Below are 6000 nucleotides of genomic sequence, written 5' to 3' on the forward strand. Positions count from 1 at the left end.
TGTCTTGCCACCTCAAACTTCAAACGTATCTTTATGGGGTCCGTGCCGGGAGCCTGCGGCAGCCCTGCTCCGAAAATGCGAACGTCTGCAGATAGCTGGCAGGCAGAAGGGGCTAGCCTGGAAAGCTGTTGCTCAGCCTCATCTGCCCACGGCACTGCTCACACAGAGGCACAGAGACTGGGGCTGCTTGCTTGTCTTGCCACCTCAAACTTCAAACGTATCTTATGGGGTCCGTGCCGGGAGCCTGCGACAGCCCTGCTCCGAAAATGCGAACGTCTGCAGATAGCTGGCAGGCAGAAGGGGCTAGCCTTGAAAGCTGTTGCTCAGCCTCATCTGCCCACGGCACTGCTCGCACAGAGGCACAGAGACTGGGGCTGCATGCTTGTCTTGCCACCTCAAACTTCAAACGTAGCTTATGGGTTCTGTGCCAGGAGCCTGCGGCAGCCCTGCTCCGAAAATGCCAACGTCTGCAGATAGCTGGCAGGCAGAAGGGGCTAGCCTGGAAAGCTGTTGCTCAGCCTCATCTGCCCACGGCACTGCTCGCACAGAGGCACAGAGACTGGGGCTGCTTGCTTGTCTTGCCACCTCAAACTTCAAACGTAGCTTATGGGGTCCGTGCCGGGAGCCTGCGGCAGCCCTGCTCCCAAAATGCGAACGTCTGCAGATAGCTGGCAGGCAGAAGGGGCTAGCCTGGAAAGCTGTTGCTCAGCCTCATCTGCCCACGGCACTGCTCGCACAGAGGCACAGAGACTGGGGCTGCTTGCTTGTCTTGCCACCTCAAACTTCAAACGTAGCTTATAGGGTCCGTGTCGAGAGCCTCCGGCAGCCCTGCTCCGAAAATGCCAACGTCTGCAGATAGCTGGCAGGCAGAAGGGGCTAGCCTGGAAAGCTGTTGCTCAGCCTCATCTGCCCACGGCACTGCTCGCACAGAGGCACAGAGACTGGGGCTGCTTGCTTGTCTTGCCACCTCAAACTTCAGACATATCTTATGGGTTCTGTGCCGGGAGCCTGCGGCAGCCCTGCTCCGAAAATGCGAACGTCTGCAGATAGCTGGCAGGCAGAAGGGGCTAGCCTGGAAAGCTGTTGCTCAGCCTCATCTGCCCACGGCACTGCTCACACAGAGGCACAGAGACTGGGGCTGCTTGCTTGTCTTGCCACCTCAAACTTCAAACGTATCTTATGGGGTCCGTGCCGGGAGCCTGCGACAGCCCTGCTCCGAAAATGCGAACGTCTGCAGATAGCTGGCAGGCAGAAGGGGCTAGCCTTGAAAGCTGTTGCTCAGCCTCATCTGCCCACGGCACTGCTCGCACAGAGGCACAGAGACTGGGGCTGCATGCTTGTCTTGCCACCTCAAACTTCAAACGTAGCTTATGGGTTCTGTGCCAGGAGCCTGCGGCAGCCCTGCTCCGAAAATGCGAACGTCTGCAGATAGCTGGCAGGCAGAAGGGGCTAGCCTGGAAAGCTGTTGCTCAGCCTCATCTGCCCACGGCACTGCTCGCACAGAGGCACAGAGACTGGGGCTGCTTGCTTGTCTTGCCACCTCAAACTTCAAACGTAGCTTATGGGGTCCGTGCCGGGAGCCTGCGGCAGCCCTGCTCCCAAAATGCGAACGTCTGCAGATAGCTGGCAGGCAGAAGGGGCTAGCCTGGAAAGCTGTTGCTCAGCCTCATCTGCCCACGGCACTGCTCGCACAGAGGCACAGAGACTGGGGCTGCTTGCTTGTCTTGCCACCTCAAACTTCAAACGTAGCTTATAGGGTCCGTGTCGAGAGCCTCCGGCAGCCCTGCTCCGAAAATGCCAACGTCTGCAGATAGCTGGCAGGCAGAAGGGGCTAGCCTGGAAAGCTGTTGCTCAGCCTCATCTGCCCACGGCACTGCTCGCACAGAGGCACAGAGACTGGGGCTGCTTGCTTGTCTTGCCACCTCAAACTTCAGACATATCTTATGGGTTCTGTGCCGGGAGCCTGCGGCAGCCCTGCTCCGAAAATGCGAACGTCTGCAGATAGCTGGCAGGCAGAAGGGGCTAGCCTGGAAAGCTGTTGCTAAGCCTCATCTGCCCACAGCACTGCTCGCACAGAGGCACAGAGACTGGGGCTGCTTGCTTGTCTTGCCACCTCAAACTTCAAACATAGCTTATGGGGTCTGTGCCGGGAACCTGCGGCAGCCCTGCTCCGAAAATGCGAACGTCTGCAGATAGCTGGCAGGCAGAAGGGGCTAGCCTGGAAAGCTGTTGCTCAGCCTCATCTGCCCACAGCAGTGCTCGCACAGAGACACAGAGACTGGGGCTGCTTGCTTGTCTTGCCACCTCAAACTTAAAATGTAGTGTAGGGGTCCGTGCCAGGAGCCTCCGGCAGCCCTGCTCTGAAAATGCGAACGTCTGCAGATAGCTGGCAGGCAGAAGAGGCTAGCCTGGAAAGCTGTTGCTCAGCCTCATCTGCCCACGGCACTGCTCGCACAGAGGCACAGAGACTCGGGCTGCTTGCTTGTCTTGCCACCTCAAACTTCAAACGTAGCTTATGGGGTCCGTGCCGGGAGCCTCCGGCAGCCCTGCTCCGAAAATGCGAACGTCTGCAGATAGCTGGCAGGCAGAAGGGGCTAGCCTGGAAAGCTGTTGCTCAGCCTCATCTGCCCACAGCAGTGCTCGCACAGAGACACAGAGAATGGGGCTGCATGCTTGTCTTGCCACCTCAAACTTGAAAAGTAGTTTATGGGGTCCGTGCCGGGAGCCTGAGGCAGCCCTGCTCCGAAAATGCGAACGTCTGCAGATAGCTGGCAGGCAGAAGGGGCTAGCCTGGAAAGCTGTTGCTCAGCCTCGTCTGCCCACGGCACTGCTCGCACAGAGGCACAGAGACTGGGGCTGCTTGCTTGTCTTGCCACCTCAAACTTCAAACGTAGCTCTTGGGGTGCGTGCCGGGAGCCTTTGGCAGCCCTGCTCCGAAAATGCGAACGTCTGCAGATAGCTGACAGGCAGAAGGGGCTAGCCTGGAAAGCTGTTGCTCAGCCTCATCTGCCCACGGCACTGCTCGCACAGAGACACAGAGACTGGGGCTGCTTGCTTGTCTTGCCACCTCAAACTTCAAACATATCTTATGGGTTCTGTGCCAGGAGCCTCCGGCAGCACTGCTCCGAAAATGCGAACGTCTGCAGATAGCTGGCAGGCAGAAGGGGCTAGCCTGGAAAGCTGTTGCTCAGCCTCATCTGCCCACGGCACTGCTCGCACAGAGGCACAGAGACTTTGGCTGCACGCTTGTCTTGCCACCTCAAACTTCAAACGTAGCTTATGGGTTCTGTGCCGGGAGCGTCCGGCAGCCCTGCTCCGAAAAAGCGAATGTCTGCAGATAGCTGGCAGGCAGAAGGGGCTAGCCTGGAAAGCTGTTGCTCAGCCTCATCTGCCCACGGCACTGCTCGCACAGAGGCACAGAGACTGGGGCTGCTTGCTTGTCTTGCCACCTCAAACTTCAAACGTAGCTTATGGGGTCCGTGCCGGGAGCCTCCGGCAGCCCTGCTCTGAAAATGCGAACGTCTGCAGATAGCTGGCAGGCAGAAGGGGCTAGCCTGGAAAGCTGTTGCTCAGCCTCATCTGCCCACAGCACTGCTCGCACAGAGGCACAGAGACTGGGGCTGCTTGCTTGTCTTGCCACCTCAAACTTCAAACGTAGCTTATGGGTTCTGTGCCGGGAGCCTGCGGCAGCTCTGCTCCAAAAATGCGAACGTCTGCAGATAGCTGGCAGGCAGAAGGGGCTAGCCTGGAAAGCTGTTGCTCAGCCTCATCTGCCCACGGCACTGCTCGCACAGAGGCACAGAGACTGGGGCTGCTTGCTTGTCTTGCCACCTCAAACTTCAAACGTAGCTTATGGGGTCCGTGTCGAGAGCCTACGGCAGCCCTGCTCCGAAAATGCCAACGTCTGCAGATAGCTGGCAGGCAGAAGGGGCTAGCCTGGAAAGCTGTTGCTCAGCCTCATCTGCCCACGGCACTGCTCGCACAGAGGCACAGAGACTGGGGCTGCTTGCTTGTCTTGCCACCTCAAACTTCAAACGTATCTTTATGGGTTCCGTGCCGGGAGCCTGCGGCAGCCCTGCTCCGAAAATGCGAACGTCTGCAGATAGCTGGCAGGCAGAAGGGGCTAGCCTGGAAAGCTGTTGCTCAGCCTCATCTGCCCACGGCACTGCTCACACAGAGGCACAGAGACTGGGGCTGCTTGCTTGTCTTGCCACCTCAAACTTCAAACGTATCTTATGGGGTCCGTGCCGGGAGCCTGCGACAGCCCTGCTCCAAAAATGCGAACGTCTGCAGATAGCTGGCAGGCAGAAGGGGCTAGCCTGGAAAGCTGTTGCTCAGCCTCATCTGCCCACGGCACTGCTCGCACAGAGGCACAGAGACTGGGGCTGCATGCTTGTCTTGCCACCTCAAACTTCAAACGTAGCTTATGGGTTCTGTGCCAGGAGCCTGCGGCAGCCCTGCTCCGAAAATGCGAACGTCTGCAGATAGCTGGCAGGCAGAAGGGGCTAGCCTGGAAAGCTGTTGCTCAGCCTCATCTGCCCACGGCACTGCTCGCACAGAGGCACAGAGACTGGGGCTGCTTGCTTGTCTTGCCACCTCAAACTTCAAACGTAGCTTATGGGGTCCGTGCCGGGAGCCTGCGGCAGCCCTGCTCCCAAAATGCGAATGTCTGCAGATAGCTGGCAGGCAGAAGGGGCTAGCCTGGAAAGCTGTTGCTCAGCCTCATCTGCCCACGGCACTGCTCGCACAGAGGCACAGAGACTGGGGCTGCTTGCTTGTCTTGCCACCTCAAACTTCAAACATAGCTTATGGGGTCCGTGCCGGGAGCCTCCGGCAGCCCTGCTCCGAAAATGCGAACTTCTGCAGATAGCTGGCAGGCAGAAGGGGCTAGCCTGGAAAGCTGTTGCTCAGCCTCATCTGCCCACGGCACTGCTCGCACAGAGGCACAGAGACTGGGGCTGCTTGCTTATCTTGCCACCTCAAACTTCAAACGTAGATCTTGGGGTCCGTGTCGGGAGCCTGCGGCAGCCCTGCTCCGAAAATGCCAACGTCTGCAGATAGCTGGCAGGCAGAAGGGGCTAGCCTGGAAAGCTGTTGCTCAGCCTCATCTGCCCACGGCACTGCTCGCACAGAGGCACAGAGACTGGGGCTGCATGCTTGTCTTGCCACCTCAAACTTCAAACGTAGTGTAGGGGTCCGTGCCAGGAGCCTCCGGCAGCCCTGCTCCCAAAATGCGAACATCTGCAGATAGCTGGCAGGCAGAAGGGGCTAGCCTGGAAAGCTGTTGCTCAGCCTCATCTGCCCACGGCACTGCTCGCACAGAGGCACAGAGACTGGGGCTGCTTGCTTGTCTTGCCACCTCAAACTTCAAACGTAGCTTATGGGGTCCGTGTCGAGAGCCTCCGGCAGCCCTGCTCCGAAAATGCCAACGTCTGCAGATAGCTGGCAGGCAGAAGGGGCTAGCCTGGAAAGCTGTTGCTCAGCCTCATCTGCCCACGGCACTGCTCGCACAGAGGCACAGAGACTGGGGCTGCTTGCTTGTCTTGCCACCTCAAACTTCAAACGTATCTTTATGGGGTCCGTGCCGGGAGCCTGCGGCAGCCCTGCTCCGAAAATGCGAACGTCTGCAGATAGCTGGCAGGCAGAAGGGGCTAGCCTGGAAAGCTGTTGCTCAGCCTCATCTGCCCACGGCACTGCTCACACAGAGGCACAGAGACTGGGGCTGCTTGCTTGTCTTGCCACCTCAAACTTCAAACGTAGCTTATGGGGTCCGTGCCGGGAGCCTGCGACAGCCCTGCTCCGAAAATGCGAACGTCTGCAGATAGCTGGCAGGCAGAAGGGGCTAGCCTTGAAAGCTGTTGCTCAGCCTCATCTGCCCACGGCACTGCTCGCACAGAGGCACAGAGACTGGGGCTGCATGCTTGTCTTGCCACCTCAAACTTCAAACGTAGCTTATGGGTTCTGTGCCAGGAGCCTGCGGCAGCCCTGCTCCGAAAATGC

Source organism: Opisthocomus hoazin, chromosome 11 (genome assembly GCF_030867145.1).
Source record: "Opisthocomus hoazin isolate bOpiHoa1 chromosome 11, bOpiHoa1.hap1, whole genome shotgun sequence".
NCBI lineage: Eukaryota > Metazoa > Chordata > Aves > Opisthocomiformes > Opisthocomidae > Opisthocomus > Opisthocomus hoazin.